Genomic DNA, 23,912 nt, shown 5'->3' with positions numbered 1-23,912 from the left:
GGCATCTGGGTTAGTTCTATATCTTAGCTATGGTAAATAATGCTGCAATAAACATAGTTGTGTTGGCATCTTTAGTGTGGTCTTGTTGGTGATCAATTTGTTAAATGCCCAAAAGTGGGATTGCTGTGTCATAGGGGTGCTCTATGTGAAGTTTTTTGAGGAAACTCCGTACTGCTTTCCAAAGTGGTTGAACAAGTTTACACTCCCACCAACAATGAAGTAAGATTCCCTTCGGTCCACATCCCCTCCAGCATCTGTTTTTGTTAGAGTTCTTGATTTTTGCAATTCTAACTGGGGTGAGGTGGTCTGTCAATGTTGTTTTGATTTTCATTTCTTTTATGGCAAGGGAGGTTGAGCATTTCTTCATGTGTCTATTGGCCATCCTTCTTTCTTCTTCAGAGAAGTTTCTCTTTAAGTCTTTAGCCCACTTATTTATTGGGCAGTTGTTTCTTTGAGGATTTGTTGTTGGGGATTTAATTTTTTGAGTTCCAGTTATATTTTAGATATGAGACCCTTGTCCGTTGTAAGGCTACTGAAGATGTTTTCACAATCCGTTGGCTTTCTATTGATCTTGCTAGCTATGTCCTTTGCCATTCAGAAGGTCTGCAACTTTATGCAATCCCATTTGTCCAACCTTTCTTTGATTTGTTGTGTTTCCTGGTCTCTATTAACAAAACTTCAGCCTGAGCCAAAGAGACCTAGCATTTGTCCTATTCCATCCTGTACTGTTTTCAGAGTGTCTGGTCTGACTCCCAGGGCTTTGATCCATTTGGAGTTGATTCTGGTTCAGGGTGATATATAAGGATCTACCTTTAGTTTTCTACAAGTAGTTAACCAATTTTGCCCACACTATTTACTGAAGGGGCTGTCTTCCTTCCATTCTATTACTTTAGCTCCCTTATCAAAGATTAGTTGGCTATAGGTCTGTAGGTTCATTTCTGGGTTTTCAATTCTATTCCATTCGTCCTGAGGTCTGTTCTTATGCCAGTACTAAGCTGTTTTTATTTCTATAGCATTATAGTAGAGTTTGAAATTTGGTATTGATATTCCTCCAGTAGTGTTCTTTCCATTGAGGAGCATTTTTGCTATTCTGGGTCTTTTATTGTTCCATATGAATTTTTGGATTGGCTCTTCTATTTCCTTGAAGAATGACCTTGGAATTTTGATAGGTGTCACATTGGGAAGTATTACCATTTTCATGATGTTAATCTTTCCAATCCAGAAGCATGGGAGGTTTTGCCATTTTCTAAGTTCTGTATTGATTTCGTTTTCAAGATTTTAAAGTTTTCATTATAGAGGTGCTTCACTTCTTTGGTTAAGTTAATTCCTAGGTATTTTATTTTTTGAGGGGCTATTACAAATCGAGTTGCTTTCTAATTTCAGTCCCACTTTTCTCCTTGTTGGCATACAGAAAATCCATTCATTTTGGGGGGTTAATTTTATACCCTGCTATATTGCCAAAGCTTTGTATCAGCTTGAGTAACTTGGGAGTGAAATCTATGGGAACCTTTAAATACAAGATCATATCATCTGCAAAGAGGGATACTTTTATTTCTTCTTTCCCTATTTGGATCCCCTTTAGGTTTGCATCTTGTCTTATTGCTGTGGCAAGGCATTCTAATATTAGATTGAAGAGAAGTGGAAAGAGTGGACATCCTTTTCTTGTCCTGAGTAATGAGGAAATTTTTTTAGTTTTTCACCATGAAGTATAATGCTGGCTGTAGGTTTGTCATATACAACTTTTATTGTATTGAGGAATGTTCCATGGATTCCTCATTTTTCCAAAACCTTCATCATAAAGGGGTGTTGGATCTTGTTGAATGCTTTTTCTGCATCTAATGAGATAACCATGTGGTTCTTATTCTTGCTCCTGATAATGTGATGAATAATATTAATTGATTTGCATATATTGAACCAGTTTGAATCCCTGAAATGAATCCTGTTTGATCATGGTTTATGATTTTTTGGATGAATGGTTGAAGACGATTGGCCAAAATTTTGTTGAGAAGTTTTGCATCAATGTTGATCAAAGAAATGGGTCTATAGTTCTCTTTGTTTGATGAGTCCCTGGCTGGTTTTGGGATGAGGGTTATGATGGCTTCATAGAACGTGTTCGGTAGTGAACTTTCCCTTTCAATTTCATTGAAGATTTGGAAGAGTATTGGTTTGAGCTCTGATTTGAAAGCCTTGTAGAATTCTACTGTAAAGCCATCTGGTCCTGGACGTTTCTTGGACGGGAGGTGTATTATTGCTGTTTCTATTTCAATGCTTGAAATGGGCATCTTAAGCTGTTTTAACTCATCTTGTTTTGGATTTGCCATGTCAGTGTTTGCTAGGGAAAGGTCCATTTCTGTCAAGTTCTCAAACTTTTTAACATAAAATTTTGAGAATTATTCCCTTATAATGTTCTGAACCTTGGTTGTTTCTGTGGTGATGTTTCCATTCTCATCTCTGAGTTTATTAATTTGGGTGTAATCTCTTCTTTTTCTGATAAGATTTTCTAAGGGTCTGTCAAGTTTGTTAATTTTTTCGAAGAACTAACTCTGATTTGTTGATTCTTTCTGTAGTTTTTTTTGTATTCTAATTCATTTAATTCTGATGTAATATTAATTGTTTCTTTCTGTCTACTGGATTGGAGTTTATCTTGCTGCTCATTTTCAAGGAGGTCAGATGTCATTAAATTGTTGATTTCAGATCTCTCCAATTTGTTGATGTAGGAGCTCAGAGCTATAAACTTGGTTCTGAGTACTGCCTTTGCTGTGTCCCAGAGGAACTGGTAATTTGTGTGCTCATTTTTGTTGACTAGCATGAACATTTGAATTTCCTTTCTAATTTATTCCGTTACCCACTTTTGATTCAACAGTGTGTTTGTTGTTCAGCCTCCATGTGTTACCGGACTTTCTTTGGTGGCTTTTGGTGTTGAGTTCTAATTTTATTCCCTTGTGGTCTGACAGAATGCAAAGTATAACTTCAGTTTGTCTGAATTTGGACAAGTTTGCTTTGTGGCCCAAAATGTGGTCTATTTTAGAAAATGTTCCATGTGCTGCTGGGTGAAATATTCGGTAGATGTCTGTTAAATCTAGTTGATCTATTCAGTTGTTTAGATAGTACTTTTTCTGTTGAGTTTTTGCCAAGTTGATCTAACTAGTGGGGAAAGTGGTGTGTTAAAGTCCCCAACAATTAATGTCTTTGCATCCATTTGGAATTTGAGGAAAAGTAGGGTTTTTTGGATAAATTTGTGTACTTCGTTTTTTAAGAACGTGGATATAATGAGAATAGGGGGGGGATAGAAAGGAGATGTGAAAAACTTAAAAGTAAAAATGCTTAATATATTATATAGGTATAAAGAGGTCATACTGCTATTAAGGAATTTAAGTCTAAGAGGTTTAGAAATTAGTAAGAAATTTGTGCATTAAGTGTGCACACAATGGGGGATAAGGTCTAATAATCGACTACATGTATATCTGAGGATGTGCAGAACAACAATTAAGTCACACAAAGAAGAACGAAAGAGAAGAAAAGGTGAAAAAATAAGAAAGAAAGCAAAAAGATCAGAAGTTCAGTAGAATTAAACAAAAAACAAAAAAAGAGAAAGAAAAACGCACACAAATATACCCCTAAAATAAAAATTATAAGAGGAAATAAAAGATACTAGAAAGCAATTTTTTTCAAAAAAGGTAAAAAATTAAAAATTAAAAAAAAATTAGAAAAAAATTTTTATAAAAGGTACAAAAAAAGAAGAAAAAAGTTCTTTGATTATTTTGGAGAGGTGGGAAAAATCCTGTATCACCCTCGTGTCCATAAACATCTTCTTGTTGGAGTCTCTGGTCTTGTTATGGTGTTTGATTTTCCTGTGGCTTGGTTTGTTTCTTAAGTCAGATTGTTTGAACAGGCAGAAAAATGCTTTGCTTTACCCAGGATTTTGTGATCCTCCTCCCAGATTAGTTCAATAGGAGGGAGATCTGCTTTGAGTATCACAAAAGAGGGAGATGGCTTTTTCCTCAAGTTTGGAGATGCTGTGATGAGGCTAGGTTCTAGGTAGAGTTGAGGCCTTTCAGCTTTTCCTGGGGATGAGCTTGTGAGAAACTCACAGATCCCAGCGTGGAGCCACTCTCAGGGTTTATGTTTACTGAATTTCAATTGATTGTCAAGGCTGCTAAAGGGAGGGCCAACCTCTGGCTCTGATTACCCAGTGAAGAAAACCACTCCTGGCTCTGGCGACCAGAGGTGGGTGACTTTTCCCTGGGTGGAACTGAGTCTGGCAGGTCAGGTCAGGTTCTTCCTACCTGCTAAATGACTCTAGTTTTCTTCCAAGGCCTGAGTTGGAGCTAGCAGCTCTGCCGAGCTTTGTCGGTATCCAAGATGGAGATCTCTGGTAGTGGGCAGGGAGTGGTTGGTGGCCTTCCCTCCTCTGCTCCCTGAGAAGGAGTAACGAAGTTAGGTTTCTACTCACACCGAGTCTTGGTTCCTGGGTTGTCTCTGGTCTGCGAACTGCAGGATGAAGATGTCTGCTCCTTGTCGGTTCTTGTTCTGCATCTTGCCCCTTCGTCTTGGACTCTCTGTGTTGCTGACACAGCGGCAGCTTCTGGCAAGTGCTCAGATCTGTCTCCTTGCCTGGATTTTCCCTCTGTGGCCTAACTCTCTGTCCTGTGATTGCAAAGTTTGTGTGATTCTCTGGCTTAGTACTGTTCCCTGGAACTCTAAAACTGCTTTCTATGCGAGAGCTTGTTTAGTATCCAGCTTCTCCTCTGCCATCTTCCAGGTTTTAGTCCTTTTTAAATTACTGCCTGCATAGTGTTCTATGAGATGAACTTTTCTTTACCGTATCATAGGAAAAACTTATTCTAATTCCAACTTGGGCTGTAGCTAGTTTATTCCCTCCCATAGAAAACTATCTGTCCAGTCTTCTTTATAGGTCAACAAATGCTCATTTACTTGCAGAAGTCTGCCAGTGAGTCAAACCTAACTCACCCAAGTGAGGTGAATTCCTCTCCCATGTTTCCCTTACATTAAAAATGGTAAATATGTGCATGTTTAGCCATGCACATACTTTTAAATGGAAAGTGTGGCTCCTATTTTCCATAATGTGAATTAAGCAGAGGAATCAGGATAAGAAGTGAAAGTGCCTTTGAAAGAGTCTTTGACCTTGAAAATTTTCCTGGGTATGAATTTTTGGAGAAATATCCCCATTCAAAGAGGAAGGACGCATTTTTTATATTGTCCTGGTACTTGGGTTTGAACTCCTGGCTTGAATTTTATCTGGGATTTAATTTTCAATGTTTGGACTATACCACCTGACCCCCACCTTTACTTCTTCCTTTTAACAACAATGGAGAAAAGAATCTCTTAGGTTTGTGTACTTGGAATACCTTTGAATTGCAAATGTCACATTTGAACCTACCTAGTAGCTAGGTGTAAGCCACTGGTGCTCTGCTAGAACTCACTTCTTAAAAATAAATCATCAAAAAAAGAGAAAAAATAGTTTTTCAATTACTTGTGTGTTGTCTGATAAACCAAATCACTTGCTACTGGAAGATAGAAAACATGAAGTTAAAGAATAATATGGAGGATGGAAACACAAGGAAAGAAGAAGGAAAGGAGGGTAAATGAGAGGAGGGGAAGGGAGGATGTGAGAGGAGGGGGATGCTGAGTAGAATTGTCTATAAGGTATTATTAGACAATCAGTGCCTTTGAATTTATGTAGCCATAGCTTTATATTTTTGGTAGTAATAAGTTGGAATATAAAATACCAATATACAGGTAATAACCTGTTAGTGTGCTTCCTTCTGCACCAAGGGGTGACACCGTGATGTACTGTTACAAAGAAGGCAAGAGTAAGCAGTTTAAATGATTCTCAGAAACTATAATTTACATGCCCGGAATACTCCCTTGTATGGTGAAGTCAAGCATCACTCATTCCCTAATCTAGTCTTCCTCTCAACAAGAATAGCACAAACGGAAGAGGAAGGATATACCTGAGTAATGATCATCTCTCTGTTTTCCCTCTTCCTTGGCCTCTCAAACAATAAAGTCAAAGGAGACTTAACCTGAACTAATGGAGGAAATGGGAGGAAAAACTTCAGTTTAGCTTAATGTGAAAGTTTTAAAATACTTGGGGTAGTGTTTCAAATACTGAAATAATATGTTTGTAATTAGTAATAAAAGGTAACTCTAAATGTATTGAAAAGTTAGAAGACTAAAAGGCTCATTCCATAATGGAATCTACATAATTAAGCTGACTCATGTTTCTATCATCAGAAATTGAAGACTGTTCCTAACCTTACAATACTAGATAAATTACCCTCGATATTCACTTAAAGTGTTTGAATATGATGCAGAAAATATTACTCATGTAACTGTAACCCCTCTGTACAATAAAAAATGGATAAATAAAAAAATTAGATTGCTGAAATGATAAGTGATGGAAATTCATGATGAATAGCATAATGCTGAGAGCTTGGAAATTATTTTACTTCCATCTTCTGTGTGTGGAGGAGGAAAAAAGCTTTAATTGATGACCCTGAAGACCCAATTCTGAATTTAGGACAGAAGGTGAATAGTAATGGAGACCTATCTCAGCCATTCAGAGATTAGAAAAGTGGAGAAATAGCCTCATTTATGTAGGTCAAACATGGAAGAGAGAATGTTGCAAGCCCAAAGCCAAATGCCAAAACGGCAGAGAAATTTAACAAAATACCATGAAGTTGAAATAAGTCTTAAAATGGTGAGCTGGGCTTAAGGTGAGTAGGGCAGAAGAATGGACAGGGAAATGGTGGCCTAATACAGTCATAACACTCAATGTGCATATGTGAGAATTTAAGTAGTAAACTTGAAGGGATAGGTGTCGTTGGGGTAAGAGAAGGACGAAAAGTGGAACATTTGACAATGATCTAGATGAACTGTACATTGAAATGGACATACACTTTATTCAATTGAAATGCACATACACTTTATTCAACACTAACATGATGAAGCAAAACTCCTTTGCACAACTTGCTAAAGATGAAAACAATTTTGAAATTTTATTATGAAGAGACCAGCAGCATAAACCTTTAGAGATAAATAAGAGGGTAGCATTGACATATTGTTGAGGCTTGTGTTCCTTTCAATATACAAAAATTAATGTGTTAAGTCTGCTGCAAATGTAAATTTTATTTTGCCAATTTGTTTTGCAAATTGCTTAAAACATAGAGTAGCAAATTCCACTATCCCTACACATCCAGTAAAAAATTCTTATAGACTTTTAGCTTTCTCAGTTTTTTCTAAATAACTTAATGTAATGCATTGGGGCTAATTTCATTCTACATTTAAGTGTAAATTTCAAAAACCCTAAATTCTTTTAAAATGCTCTCACTTGGACATATGTATAGATAGATAACTGATGTGGGCAGAATCAAAATTATTCAGAAGGTTGTAAATGGATGCTTACCTAATTTTCTCTCTTCTGGATCATAGAATACAGACTGTCCTTGTTAGGAAAATGGAGGAGACTGGAAAAGGAAGAGGCCGGACTTGATCATCAACAGGTGAGGACAATTTATTGATGAACAGCTAGGGGCACAGCCCTTCCAGCAAGTTTGGAGGTTTTGTGAGGGAGCTGGGACAGGATCTGGGTTTTTATAGGAGGTCTGAGCAAGGAGGTAGAGGCTAATGAAAAGCCCCAAATTCAAGGAATGTGGGGGCCTTTCAGTTGGGGCAACAATGGGATGTTTAAAGCTGGGATTAGGTGGATTGCCCTGCCTACACTTCAAAGGAGTTCACATATACCTGGGATTTTGACTGGAGTCTATATGGGCCTATGACAGTAGGGTGGGAGTCAATCCTTCATATTCCATCTTTAGATACATAAAATGATAGGGCTAAGGGAGGAGAGGCAAGTTCTTCATATAGGATCTTTGGATACTTAAAAAGAATTGGGCTGAGAGAGAAGTATCATGGAATTATGAGAACAAAGAGAACAAAGCGGATTCCATCATTTTGAACTCTGGAGTATAAAAGATGGAGGGGCATAGTGGTCTTTTCTAACTATTTCCAGCTGGCATGGGGGTGTCAAGGAGTTACTGGGGCTGCAGTCTTCAGGTCCAGGTCTGTGCTCTCTCCAGGGCCCTGTAAGCTAAGCCTCTGGTTGCCTGCAGTAATAGGATGGCCTTGACTTGGTCCCAGGTCTTGAGTGAGGGCAGTTATCCTGTTAGAGAGAAACTTGGAAACGCTGAGCTCAAGCAAAAGTCTGACAAGGTGGCAGGACAAGTTGATATGAGTCACATAGGAAAATACACCCTGGGAACAAGTCAGAAAAGTTCCATTTGGATGATGAGCCCATAACCAGTCAGAAACTAGGACTGGATTGGAGTAGTTAAGGACCTGGTGAGAGACCGTGATCATTTCCTATAAATAGCAGGTAACAAAAGCAAGAATGTAAATTCCTGTCCAGTTAGAAGTTAGACAGATGTGGATATTAGATGGACAAGCTTCGCAAATTGTTTCTATTGACCTCCTGGCTCTGGTTAATTTTGAAAGGGCAGGCACAAAGTGGCTGATGTGACATCATCTTCTCATTCTTTTCCACTTTGTCCTGGGATCTAGGTGCTTGTGGCTGAGATATGGGCTTTGAACTCAAGGCCTGAGCACTTTCCTTGAGCACTTCTGATCGAGGCTAGCATCCTACCACTTTGAGTCACAGGCAACATTTAGCATTTGGCTGGTTAATTTTTTGAGACAGCTTCCAGCCTGGCAGTTTGCAGATTAGTTGGGAGATAGAGTCTCAGAGGGATTTTTCTGCCCGGCCTGGCTTTGAACTGCAATCTTGGCCAAAAACCCTTCATTATTTCCAGTTAAAGCAAAAAGGAGATCCATGGGAACAAGTAGAGCTTAGGTGCATCCCGTCAAGAATTGATCAACAAATACTTGGAAGAACTCTGCAATGACAAAACTTAACAGATGGGATGAGAATTTGAGCATAGCTTGGCTTCCTGGAAAACCTGATAACCAAAGTGTATAAGAGGCTCTCCTGGCCTATACATGTTTCAATTGCATAGCAACATATCTGGCTTTTTCAGATCAGACTGGGTAAAGTTTACAGAGAGTGTCCCACAAAAGTCTTAGTTTTTGTAAATGTAAAGCAGTCTTTTACCATTAATAAGCTGTGTGTGATGGAGTCAGGCAGGAGTCCAGTGTACTGTGGTGGAGGTGGGATGGTCCAGGCAGGATCTGGGCTAGGCTGCATCCCTCAGATGAATGATCAAATCTCCTGTTTAGTTGCTTACAAAATTATACACAGACTGCTTAAAGACACGACTTTAGATGAAAATAGAGAATGACATGCTAGTTTTAATGTTAAATCACAGCCAAAAATTACATACCAACTTTACTCATAAGCTGTCTTTTAAGGCATACTCATACCATCTCATACATACTCGAACTTTCTGAGGACAGAAACAGATACGTGGAACAAACAATTTAAGTCAATTCTTACCTCCTTACTGGTGTCAAAGTCAATGTTTAAAAAAGCAAGCTTATTGAAACTTCTAGCTTTTTCCAGTAAACAATCTTATTTTTTCAGGATTAGTTTATAACTATGAGTTATTTTTAGATATAACTGAATTTTTAATAGAATCAAATATAATTCTTACTATTATGCAGTATTTCACAAAAATCCACTGTAATGGACTTTCCCCAAGGTCAATTATTACATACTATCTCAAACACTATTATTATTACATTGCATATTGCATATAGTGTGAAGTGAAAGTAGTTTGGACCATTTCATAGAAATTCTAGGTGCTATTTAACATTATTAATTCACACCTGCGGTTTTAAACTAAGGAAAAAATATTTTAGAGTTAAAATCAAATATGAATATATAATGTGTCTCAATTAAACCAAAAATTCTGAGTTCATACAGACTAAATTATTTTCTTTCCACTAAAGAATTTGAAGTAATGCCATTGGAAATATTGAGGCAAGAAGTAGCAGACTTCAAATCACGTCAAACGACGTCTCTGTTATTCTGCTAACCCCTCCACTAAGAAGACCTCCCTGTTCCCAGTTGCCACAAAACTTCAAGCTTCTCTCTTCGAATTCAATTTGGAAAAATCCTAAATCACTGATTCTTTCTGCATTTTCTGTTATATGAAACAAAATATAGACAAAAAACAATTGAAATAAAATGCACACATATATTGAAGTCATCACAGCTGGAAAAACAACCAACAAATAGAAACTTGCCCAACACCAAAAATATATTGTGCCCAGTTTATTTTTTAAACTACAAAACTTTCAAATACATGGTAATTTGAGTAGAGCTATAAGGATAACTGTCTCTCAAAAATAAGGTTGTGTTAATTTGTAATTAAATTTATCTGTATACACCTAATGCAGCAAATACCTTGAATGGATCAAATTGTTTCAAACGAATGTATCTGTATATGAAGTAAGATCTGCATATATTTAAATTAAAAATGTTACAGTATCAAATCAAAAAGGTCATGACATACTTAAAAATTCAGAAATGCATTTAGTATGTCCAAAATACTCATAATGAGAACTAAATACTACAGACTTAACAACAACAAAATATGCAAAGAATAGAATCTGAGAAGTGCACATGAGTGTACATAATTTAAAAGTACTCTAAATTAGACTGCTTATAGTAGACTGAATGTGGGTTATCTAAAGGAAAACATCAGCACATTTTATAAATGGATTTAAAAATCTCAGGAAAAAAGAGAATAGAAGAAGTTTCTGGAAAATATCATTTAAATAAAGGGTGGTCAAAATCTAGTACTGACAAAATTGCATACCTATTTATTTAGATCCAAAAAAGACCCAAGGTACTCGAGGTGATTTGAAATTTTGGCAAAGTAGTAGAATACAACTGTATTATGGATGCTGACTCTGGCATGGAATTCATTTCCTTTGATCTGACAAATGAATAAATCAAAGAACATAAGTTCTCCAACTAAATATCAAGATCTAACTAAACATATAACCATAAAAGTCATCATGCAAGCCATATTGCAACTGGTATAAAAGAAAAATAAGTCATACTGATTCCGTATTTATTGTAAATGTTTATTGTTTTCATAAATTAATTCCTTATTCTTGCATTTTTAAAACATTGTGTTAAATGATGTATATATTGATAACAAATTTTGGATGCCTCCTTAAATTTTGTTCAGAGTATAATATCTCACTTCAATTCCTAATCCATGAAATGATGTAGTTTATAAAACATGTGAATAACCACTGTTTATAATACACAAAATCTCATAAGCATTATTTCAGGAAGCATAGGATAACATTTGGATATCGTGGTCTCATGATTTATGAGGCCTATCTGCACGAGTATAGTTGTACCTAGATTCCTCAGCCTAAATTTAGCCACTGTTAATAAATGTTTATATCTTTATCTGTCACCCATCAGAGCTTAAACCTGTGTATAAATTCTAAGGAAAATCATAAGGTAAGAAGTTAGCTTTTCTGGATATAAAGTAAACAAAATGCAGCATAGAGTAACTCATTGGTCTAAAGTCAACCTATTTCTATAAAACATGTAAATCATTTTCTTACATGAAAGGATTCACACTGACGTGTATAATTACAAGAAGAAAAATGATCAATATTCACAGTGGGACAAAAATACCGTAGGTGCCTACAAGACTGCACCTTTCTCTAGACACTGCATGTGATGTGAGCGGTTTGCAACCCTAGTGACTGTAGAAGATATTGGACCATAAACAAAACTGACAATTGCATAAACCCAGTCCTCTATGATAGATTTAGCAAGACCTATCTTGGAGATTCTTGTTAAGGACATGATGAAAATTGTATAGTTCGGTTGTTATTATACATGTCACTCAGCCATTAACTATATTTAACATAGTTCCTTTTGCTCTAACATATTTTCTTGACACAGAAAACTGTTTTTTGTTTGTGAAAACTTGGCTGTTCAAAACATAGACATGGATTTTTAATCCTTTTGAAATTACTGTCTGCATAGTGTTCTATGAGATGAGCTTCTCTTTACCATATCATAGGAATAAACTTACTCTGATTCAAACTTGGACAGCAGCTAGCTCATTCTTTCTCCTAGAAAACCATTTATATAGACTTCCTTACAGGTAAACAGTCCGTAATTTACTTGCAAAAGTATGTCAGTGAGTCAAACCTAACTCAACCAAGTGATGTGAATTCCACTCTCATGCTTCCTTTATATTAAAAATTGTAAGAATTGTTCAGCACTGGGCATACTTTATAATGTGAAGTGTGACTCCTATTTTCCATAATGTGAATCAAGCAGTTGAATCAGTTTAATATGTGAAAGAGACTTGCAAATAGATTTGGACCTTGAAAATTGTCCTGGGTATGAATTTTTGGAGAAATATCCCTTTTCAAGGACAAAGGATTCATTTTTTTAATATTGTGCTGATACTGGGCTTTGAACTCCTGGCCTTGAGTTCTATCTGGGCTTTAATTCTCAATGTTTGCTCCATACCACCTGGGCCACAACTTCACTTTTTCCTTTTACCACAATTGGAGAAAAGAATCTCTTAGGTTTGTCTACTTGGAATAACTTTGAATTGCAATTGTCAAATTTGAGCCTACCCAGTATCTAGGTGTAAGCCACTGGTGCTCTGCTAGAACTCACCTTTTTTTATTCAGTAGACCTGCTGGCAAGAGGCAAGATTAGAACTCCACGTGGCTGGGAAAGGCCTGGGAATGACAGAGAGTTGGGAAAGAGAGAGGAAAGAGCCAGAAAAGGGCAGAGAGAGCAGAGAGAGAGTAGAGAGAGCTAGAAAAGAGCAGTGAAAGAGCTAGGTAGCAGAGAGAGCTAGAATAGAACAGAGAGATCTAGAACTCACTTCTTAAGAATAAATAATCACAAAAGAGGAGAAAGAAATATTTTTCAATTATTTATGTGTCATGTGATGAACCACATCACTTGCTAATGGAAAAGAAAAAGAGAGAAGATAGAGATGAATATGGAGGAGAGAGACACAAAGAAAGAAGGGAAGGCTGGGAAATGAGGGGAGGGGAGTGGAAGGGAGGATATGAAAGGAGAGGGTAGCTGAGTGGTATTGTCTACTCCTCACTAAGTTATTGTTGGGCAATCAGTACCTTTGCATTTATGTAGACAAAGCTTTCTATATGTGGTAGTAGTAAGCTGAGATATTAAATAAAAATGTACAGGTAACAACCTGTTAGTGTGCTTCCTCCTGCACCAAGGTAGCCACAGTTAGGTTACTGTTACAGAGAAGGCAAGAGTAAGCAGTTTAAGTGATTCTGCGAAACAATAATTGACATGCCAGGAATGCTTCCTCGTATGATGAAGTCAAGCATCACTCTGCTCCAGTTTTCCTCTGAGCAAGAATAGAAGAAACAGAAAAGGAAGGAGATACATGAGTAATGATCATCTCTCTGTTTATCCTCTTCCCTTGGCTTCTCAAACAATAAAGCTAAAGGAGACATTCTGAACTAGTGGGGAAAATGGGGGAAAAGTTCAGTCTAACTTATTGTGAAACTTTTAAAATAATTGGAGCAGCATTTCAAATACTGAAATAAAACGTTTAAAATTATTAATAAAAGTAACTCTAAATTTATTAAAAATTTATAAGACTACAGGGCTCAATAAATAGTGTTATCTGCATAATTAAAACTCACTGCTGCTTCTATCATCAGAAATTGAAGGTCATCCAATACTAGGTAAATTACTCTTGATATTCACTTAATCTGTGTGAATATAATGCAGAAAATATGACTTTAAATTTAGACTGCTAAAGTAATGTGATGGAAATTCATGATGGAACCATAATGCTAAAAGCATAGAAATTATTTCCCTTCCATCTTAAAAGTGTAGAGAAAAAAAGAGCACTATTGGATGGCCCTGAAGGTCAAATTCTAAATTTAGGAGAGAAGGTGAATAGTAAAGGAGACTTATCTTGGCCATTCAGACATAAGAAATGTGGAGAGAAATATACACATTTATGTAGGTCTAACATGTAACAGTGGATGTGGCAAGCCCATAGCCAAATGCCAAAGCTAGAGATATTTAACAAAATACCATGAAGTTAAAACAAGTCTTAAAAGGTGATCTGGGCTTGAAAGGAGCAGGGCAGAATAATGGACAGGGAAATGGTGGACTAATATAGTCAATGTACATATAGCACTCAATGTACATATGTGAAAATATAAGTAGGATACTTGAAGGGATAGGAGGGGTTGGGGTAAGGGAAGGAAGAAAAATGGAAAGTTTGACAATGATCCAGATGCACTATACATTGAAATGCACATACACTTTATTCAACACGGACATGATGAAGTGAAACCCCTTTGCACAACTAGGTAAAAATAAATTTTTTGAAGTTTTATTATTAAGATAACAGAAGCATAAACCTTTAAGGATAAATAAGAGGATAGCATTAACATATTTTTGAGGTTTGTGTTCCTTTCAATATACAAATTTTAATAAGTGTCAAGTCTTCTGCAAATGTAAATTTTATTTTGCCAATTCTTTTTGCAAATTGCTTAAACTGGAGAGTACCAAATTCCAACATCCCTTCATTCAATTAAAAAAATTCTTATAGACCTTTAGGTTTCTCAGTTGTTGCTAAATATCGTAATGTCATGCATTGGAACTAATTTCATTTCATATTTCAATTTAAATTTTAAATGACTAAATTCTTTTAAAATCATCTCACTCAGGCAAAAATATGGATAAATAACTGATGTGGACAGAATCAGAATTATTCAGAAGGTTGTAAATGGATGTTTACCTAGTTTTCTCTCTGCTGGGTCATAGAATACAGAATGTCTCCTAATTGGAAAAAGTTAGCCTTCCCAGGTTTTCTGTATATAAACAAGACATCAACATTTCGTTATTAGAGGATTATTCATGATGAGCTATATGTTGATTAATAATGACTGAGCATGTCAGAAAGTTGAGGAAAACCATCTACACATCACTGAGGTTCTGAATTGTGCTTCAATAAGTGTTCTGAAAACTCCCCTTGAGAAAACTCGCAGCTGCATTTCTTAAAAGTCCCTGGGTTTGAATAAATACCTTAGGGTTCATTTCCCTAACATCACCTTATCTGACCTTTTCTGCTTGACTCAGACATATACTAGATATTGAAAATTGTTTCTAACACATTTATAAGATTATTTCTTTGTTGCTTTGGATATCCTTCCCCCACAGTATAGCCCCTGCTTTCACTGTATTTAATGTCGGCATAATTTGTGGAGGGGAAGGGGAAAAACAAATCGTTTAAATAGGGATATAGGTGGACCCATTGCAACAATGAGATGTACAAGTCATTATGTCGAAAAATGAACTTTACAATTTACCATAGCTAAGATATGGAACCAACCCAGATGCCCCTCAGTAGATGAATGGATCAAGCAAATGTGGTATGTATACACAATGGAATTCTATACTTCCATCAGAAAGAATGACATTGCACCATTTGTTAGGAAATTGAAAAATTTGGAAAAAATTATATTAAGTGAAGTAAGCCAGGCCCAAAGAAACATAGGTCCCATGGTTTCCCTTATTTGTAATATCTAGTATATGTGAGTCAAGCGGAAAAGGTCAGATAATGTGATGTCAGGAAAATGAACCCTTAGTTGTGTATTTTAATGTTTTTTTTCTTTCATGCATGTGTTTCTAACGCATTTATAAGATTATCTCTTTGTTGCTTTGTATATCCCTCCCCCACTGTATAACCCCTGCTTTCACTATATTTGATGTCAGTATAACTTGTGGAGGAGATGGGGAAAAACCAGTTGTTTAAGGATACAGGTGGACCTGTTGCAACAATGAGAAGTACAAGTTGTCATGTCCAAAACTAGCTTTACAAAGTCGGTGCAGGGGAAGGAGGGAAAGGGGGGGAAGGAGAAGGATTGGGATTGGGGGGAGGGGGGAGGTTGGGAAGGGATGTGAAGGGTAAACAATGGAGGAGGCTGCAATGCTTGGTAAGAAATGTAGGCATTATCCTGCCTACGTAATTGTAACTCCTCTATACAGTATGTTCACAAATAAAATAAAATTAAATTTTAAAAAAGAGTTGTTACTTTAAGCTTCCTTTAGGTTTATGCTAACATCCATCACCTTACTTTTAATCTGTGTATATCTTTATATTCACTAATGTTAGTTTCTGTCTTTTAATTTGTATATTTGGACAATTTACATTTAAAGTGGTTATTGATATAGTTGGGTTAATACCTGTCATATTTGCAACCATTTTGTATTTACTTCATTTGTTCTTTCTTTTTTGAAAAAAAAATCTTCCCTTCTCCCATCCATTGTAACACTGCTGCCATTCATTTCACTTAATACCCTATACCTTTATTTGATTATGTTGAATAAATAAGTATTTATTTAATAAGAAAAAAAAAGAAAAATGAACTTTACAACTTTGGTGCGGGGGTGGGGAGTAGCCAGGAGGATTGGGTAGGGGGGCGGAGGGAGGATGGAAGGGATGGGAAGGCAAAACAAAAGAGGCTACAATGCTTGATAAGAAATGTACTCATTATCTTGCCCATGTAATTGTAACCCCACTGTACAGCATTTTCACTATAATAAAAAAAAGTCTCATAATAGTATGGAGTGCCATACTATTAAATGATGCTGTATTAGCTCCTTGTTATAACTTGCAGACCGGTCTTGGTGATGAAATTTGTGCTTTTCAAAATTGCTGTCCCAATTCCACCTACAAACTTCAGACAAAATTTATTTGAAAAATTTGAATCTGTTGATAGTGCATATACTATTATTTTTCATTACAAACATAGAATGCAGTAAAAAATTTCATAGCAATTACACTGCACTAGATTGTGGGCAGATTCTTATGTAAATAATTTACTGTGTTCATGTAGAGAATTTTAATATCCAAAGTTTTAATATACCTCTGGTCCTAAAACCAATACCTTACTGATATTGAGTGACAAATACAACTTCTTATAAGTACAGAAGTTTTCCTTGTATCTATCTATCTGTCTGTGTGTCTGTCTATCTATCTATCTATCTATCTATCTATCTATCTATCTATCTATCTATCTATCTATCTATCTATCTATCTATCTATCTATCTATCTATATGTGTATACATAAAATATAATGTACTGAAATGTTACAATTACATAAGGAAGGTAATGAGTTCATTTCTTTCTTTTTATTGTGAAAATACTGTATAGAGGAGTTACAATGACATGAGCAAGACAATGAGTACATTTTTTCAAGCATTGTTGCCCCCTCCTTTGTTTCCCCTTCCTATCCCTTCCCACACCCTCCTGCAACCCCCACCTGATCCTCCCCCCACCCCGACCAAAGTTGTAAAGTTCGTTTTTTGACATAAAGACTTGTATATCTCATTGTTGCACTGGGTCAAACTGTATCCTTATTTAAACAATTTGTTTTTTTTCCCTTCCCCTCCACAAATTATACCAACATCAAGTACAATGAAAGCAGGGTTTATACCATAGGGGAGGGACATACAAAGCAACAAAGGAATCATCTTATAAATATGTTAGAAAAAATCCCGTGAAAGAAAAAAAAACATTTAAATACTTATCCTGGGGTTCATTTCCCTATCATCAACTTCTCTGACCTTTTCTGTTTGACTCAGACATACACTTGTTATTGCAAACAAGATCACACTACAGCTACCAGCACAACTATATTTATTGCAGCATTTTTTACCATAGCTAAGATATAAGCACATTTTTATTGAGCACTGTTACCCCTCCTTTGTTTTTCCCCTACCATCTCTTTCTTTCACACCTCTCTAACTCCCCCATTCACTCACCCCCCGCTGATAGAGTGTATTGTACATCTCATTGTTACAATGCCTCAACCTGTATTCTTTCCTTATATCTTAATTGAAGTAATGCTGGCTTGATTTATGCTGATTCTACTTGTGTAGACACACCTAAAATCACTCACCAATCCAAGAACACATAAATGAAACATCATTCTTTGTCAGTTCGTATAATTTTATTCTACACATTTATTGACTGGTTACAAATTATTTTCAAACTTTAATACATTAAAAATACTTTCTTTTTTTCTTTATTTTCTTGACCAGGAAATCAGCAAGAACTCAGTCAGCATTTCTCACATAGGGCTTTTCACGTGGGCTGCTTAAATGTATATGTAGAATCCAGTCTTCTGAGGACTCACTGTTTTGCTTAGGAATTGATGCTGCCTGTTGGAAGCATCAAGTAAGCTCAAGGAACCTCAAGGAAGCATGCCATTTAAAGCCTTATAACTCTATTCTTTACTAGGGTATTCTCCTGATGCTTTGGTTGTTGAGAGTGTCTACAAGAGCAAGCATTCTGTGAGGAGCAGGGAGACACCATATGACTTATACTTACTGAGATTTCCGAGTGACTTGCTATCACTTGTACTGCATTTTACCAGTCAAATCTCTCAAAAACCACCTGATTTAAGAAATAAGAGGAGTGGTAAAAAACTCTTAGGGACAAATACATCTTCAACATATATTGTTCCAAGCATTCCGTGTAAGGCATATTCAACAACTAGTGAAACTTGTGTTGGCTGTACCTAGTTGTCTTTCTCCATGTGTGCATGTATACATGTGTATATGTATGCGTGTGAATAGTAACATACATGTATACATATATAAGAGCATATACACACATATATGCATATATAAGTAAATATACACACATAACTATATGTGCATTTATCAGTTGTTCAGTGATTTACTCTCTAGTTACCAGCAAGTTCTCATTCTCACAAAGTGTACAAGATAAATTGCTCTGAGGATCTGTGCTCTATGATGTGCATCCGTTGTACTCACTTCGCCCATTCCTTTGTTTTTCATCCCTGTGAACAATTTCTGTCTACTTTCCATAGGATAGCTTTGTTTTCATTACAGGAAGTTACTAACTGATAATAAAAGAAAAAGATTGTTAAAAAAAAGTACTTTTAGGTTACATGTTAAAAGTATCTTATTTATCCCAATGATTCCTATGAGATAAAATTTATATAAATAGTAGTAAAAGTGAGATCTGGTGTTTTGCCATTTAGAATAGCAAAGAATAATATCACGTCCTTTTATAACTTTTAAAGAATGCAAAAGTAACTGATGGTCACTATCATGTTGCCACAAAACCCGTGGATCCATAAGGATAATAGTAAACCAGCAGAAATTCTAAGTTGCAGACATGGAGCATGAAAAAAAGAGGAAATGAGAGAAAGTGAAAGAGAGAGAGAAATATCATAATACTTAAAGTGTATAACACATAAACAAGAGAAGTATGAGAATATTCATATTTGATGTATTATAACCCATCAACATGAAATATGTTATTTTGATAAAAAATAAAAATGACGCAGAAGAAATTATAAATGGAAAAACAATCTTCACAGAAGCAAATTCTCAGAGATATTTCATGACTTTGTAAAGGATAAAGTGGCTGAATGTTAGTATAAATTTAGAAGTACGACAATTCACAAAAATATAAAAAGATATTCATATTTTTCATTATAAAACCCAAAGCAGAAAGCAAATATTGTTTAGATGATTTTTTTAAAAACACAGTTTCTCAGGTGTGGGGAAGGTGGCTCAGTGTTAGAGGGCTGGGCTTCCATGCATGAGGTCCTGGATTTGGTTCCTCAGCACAACATAAGCAGAAAAAAGATGGAAGAGGTGCTGTGCCTCAAGTGGTAGCGCTAGCTTTGAGCTGAGGGACAGAACCCAGGCCCCATGACCAACAAAATCAACAAAACAAAACAAAACACAATCTCTCACTTTTGTGACCTCAACTCAGCAATACCGCTGTGTCAGCCTAGGGCTAAGATTTTAGGTGTTTACATTTATCAACACTCCTGATTTAGATTCTATTTGTTCATTTTTAAATAAATATTTTGTTCTTAATTTTCCTCTTTGTAAATTCACATGCACATATAAAAATTGGTATGTACATCACAGTAACCTTCTCAATGATGACCTCCTAATGATTACTTACAAAAAGTTGTACTATATTACATCAAGTAAAAATGAAACCAATAATTAAATATTAAAAATTAAAAACATAATAAAACAAACCGATAACCAGTGTTTTCAGCCTTTGAAGTATACTGCATATTAGATTTTACTATTTTCTCATATTCCTGTAAATTTAACTCTGGCTAAGTTTATGATGTTCAAAAAGAGTTTTATAGAATATGAGTAGTCTTTAACATTAGCCACTAAGATTACCATTTATTGCTCTTCTCATCATTTGTTTATGGCTTATATCATCATTTGTTAGGAATCCCTAAAGTTTTAAAAGAAACTGTGTAGTTAAAGTCTTAACTCTTCACTCTGCTTCTTTACAAAAAGACTTTGCAACTTCTCATTAATAAGGTTTCTATAAACTCTGAAATGTACATATTTAATAGTATATATCTGATACCATAAATCTTAAATACTTTGTAGAAAAGTTTATACCTGCCAAACAGTCCTAATTTTGGCATATATAAACAAATTCCCAACATTAAACATATTTAAAACATTAAAAATTTTAACAAACCTTAACACTTGCTGCAGTGTTCATTATGACAGGTGCCTTGAATAGAATAATTGAATTCCTCCTCCTACAAATCTCTTGAACAACAAATATCTGGAATTATTTTGTTTTTGACATATCAATTTAGACTTTACACTTATATGTGTGTTTATGTAAGAAATATTTGGTTCTAAAATTTCATGACAATTGTTTTCAACTTACTTTTTGTTGAATTGTCTAGTTTAATAAAATCAATTACACTTTTTATATAAAAATGTTCTGTGCTCAATTCAGCATCACATACACTAACATTGGAATGATTCAGAGAAGATTATCATGGCCCCTGCACTGGGATAACTTGCAAATTCCTGGATCAATCCATATTTTTACAACAACAGATGCTGGAGGACATGTGCCCACCCTGGAATCGTAAGGCATTGTCGGTGGGAGTGTAAACTGTTCAACAACTTGGGAAAGCAGTCTGGAGGTTCCTCAAAAGACTACATAAAGATCCTGTATGACCCAACAATACTATTTTTGGGGATTTAACCAAATGATCACAAACAAGAACATACTAATACTACCAGCACAACTATGTTTATTGCCGCATTATTCACTATAGCTAAGACATGAAATCAACCCAGATGCCCCTCAGTAGATGAATGGATCAAGAAAATGTGTTATATATACACAATGGAATTCTATGCCTCCATCAGTAAGAATGACATCGCCCATTTTGTTAGGAAATGGAAAGACTTGGAAAAAAAAACTTTATTAAGTGAAGTAAGCCAAGTCCAAAGAAACATAGGTCCCATGGTTTCCCTTATTTTCAATAATGAATATATGTCTGGGATAAGCAGAAAAGGTCAAAATCTATGTGCATACGAAGAGATAAGATGATTAAGGGAAATGAACACCAAGATAAGGACACAAGTGGTTTTTTTGTTTTTTTGTTTGTTTCTTGCTATTGTTTCTAACGTACTTAAAATGTGCTATGTGATTTTTTGGTTTCTTTATATGTTCCTCCTCCACGCTATAACCCCTGTTTTCATTGTATTTGAAGTTGATTCCCCTACATCTTGTATGTACGCTTCTCTAATTTGGGGAGGGGAAGGGGAAAAATGCTCAAATAAGGATACAGTTTGACCCATTGTAACAAGGAGATATGCACAAGACACTATGTTGAAAAATGAACTTTAAAATTTAGGTGGGGAGAAAAGGGGAGGGGAGCATAATTCTGGATGTGGGAGGGAAGGGATGGTAGGGGAAATATAAAGGAGGACATAACAATGCTTATTAGGTAATGTACGAATTACCTTGCTCATGTAAATATAACCCCAATATTCAATATGAATATTGAATTGAGAGAGTAAGAGAATGGAGCAAATATGAATAAATGTGCATGTACGTGTTACCTCATGCATGCCCCCACACACATATGCATGTGTGTTGGCGTTCTCAGAGTTTGAAATCAGGGTTTCAAGGCCTTGCTAGGCCTTTCCTCTCTAGATTGTTGAGCTACAATATGAGCTACATCTCCATTGCTGGCTCTTTGCTAGCTCATTAAAAAATTTGAAAAATAATTTCATGACTTTTTTGCCCTGATTGGCTTCCAACTGTTATCCAGAGATCTCAGGCTCCTGAGTAAATATCCCGAGTAGATAGGATTACAGGTGTGACCAACCAATACAAGGCTTTCAGAATAATTTTAAAAAATGAAGAAAATTTACTTCATGGGGATCTGTTTTATCATCTCCTACTTTGAAAGCATTTAGGAGTGATTATCGGTGAATTTATTTCTTTTTTGGATTCTTAAAAGACAGTAATGGATGATATTTAAAATTTTCAGTACTTTTTAAAAAGGATAATGGAACCGTGAGACAGAAGAAATTTGCCTCTATTTGGACCTCAATTTATCGGCTCAGCTCTGTGCATGATAACACAATGTCACCAACACAGTCTGTGTTGAAGACAAAATGTGACAGAAAACAATCACCATGGGCAATATTTTGTATGCTATTATTTCTTGGACAATATGACTATTGAATTGAGAGAGTAAGAAAATGTAGAGATTTTACCTACCTTTTTTGTATTGCTGAAAGACCTTTGGAAACTGACTCATTTCCTTCCTCACAGTGTGTCTTTGGGCCATGCACTTACTGCCTTTAATTACAATTTTTCTCAACACTAATATGGTAATAACATTAGTTTTATAACAAATGTTATCTTAAGAATTTAGAAACAATAAACTCGTGAAATACTTAAAATAAACTTCTATGAATGAGCTTTGAGTTGAGCCAAGAGATTTTTAAATACTAAATAGAATACAACAAATATTAGAGAAACCATTACATGCAGTGAGCAACCAGAAGTAATGTTATCTATTGACCATACTCTGCTTCCAAGGAAGACAGGTGGATAAATTCTCATGCTGTAAATCAAACTGGTTATCTTATATTTTGCTAGTGTAAAAATACCAGGGAGAGAATCATCAAGGAATGTTGTAGACTGAGCTGAAGACCATATGAAGATGTGCAAAACTGATAAAACATAAAAGTATCTGAACAGTATATTGTGTTTTACATCATTTAAGTTACATCGTAAAGATAAGGAAGACCGAGAAGAATGAAGTGTCTTTTTGATATTCTATCATATGTCCTTATAAAGATGAACTCTTTCCTCATTCTTGTAGAGGCATCATAAGATAAGAGGAACTGTATTTTTGTTTGCTTTTTTCCATTTATTCTTCATTTTGAAATCTGAACTACATGAGATAGAAGGAAACCAAAGGAAATTATTCACACAGGTTTAGAGAGAACAATCAACGTAAAATAAATAAAACACATATAGCCTTGTAAAAGGTCTACCTAAATTAATTTATAAAGTGTCAAGCATAAACAGAAAATAATTTAAGCAGTATCATGTTATTGAAATTGAAAAATGTTAGGAATTTAATTTTTTTCCTTTCTACTACCTTGAATTAATTATTGACTTTGTATAGAGAGATTAAAGATGAGATTAACAAGAAACTTGATTAAAAATGGACAAAAGTTCTGAATAGACATGTTTCCCAAAAAGCCCTGAATATCGCAAGTCGATTTACAAAGTTGTGTTTAATAAAACTTCTATGCTGGCTTAATGCTTTGTGAACAGAAGTCATTAGAGAAATGCAATTTAAAATTACAATGATACAACTTCATAACTATTATAACTCTTATCAAAAAAAAACAAAAAACGAAGGAACCAGATGTTGTGGTATAGGCTTGTAATTACAAGCATTTAGGAGTTTGGAGTAAAAGGATTTGAGTCTATGTCCAGTCTTGGCTATTGCACACAGTAAAATCCTTCCCTTTAAAAAACTCAAAATATAATAATGTTGTCTGGTGAGAGTGTGGAGAAAA

At 35.4% G+C, this 23,912-nt stretch overlaps 1 non-coding gene across 1 annotated transcript; it reads left to right on the top strand.

Annotated features, from left to right (window-relative positions):
- The first annotated feature begins 20,792 nt into the window (after nt 1-20,792).
- LOC138835470 (U6 spliceosomal RNA) lies at nt 20,793-20,899 on the top strand. Its single transcript, XR_011374639.1, has one exon. It is a non-coding gene; the product is annotated as a U6 spliceosomal RNA (small nuclear RNA).
- The last annotated feature ends 3,013 nt before the right edge of the window (nt 20,900-23,912 follow it).

This window comes from Dipodomys merriami, unplaced genomic scaffold (assembly GCF_024711535.1).
Source record: "Dipodomys merriami isolate MVZ:Mamm:240054 unplaced genomic scaffold, mDipMer1.0.p SCAF_239, whole genome shotgun sequence".
Classification (NCBI taxonomy): Eukaryota; Metazoa; Chordata; class Mammalia; order Rodentia; family Heteromyidae; genus Dipodomys; species Dipodomys merriami.
The sequence above is the reverse complement of the archived record's forward strand: the minus strand, read 5'-3'. Positions and strand labels throughout refer to the sequence as shown.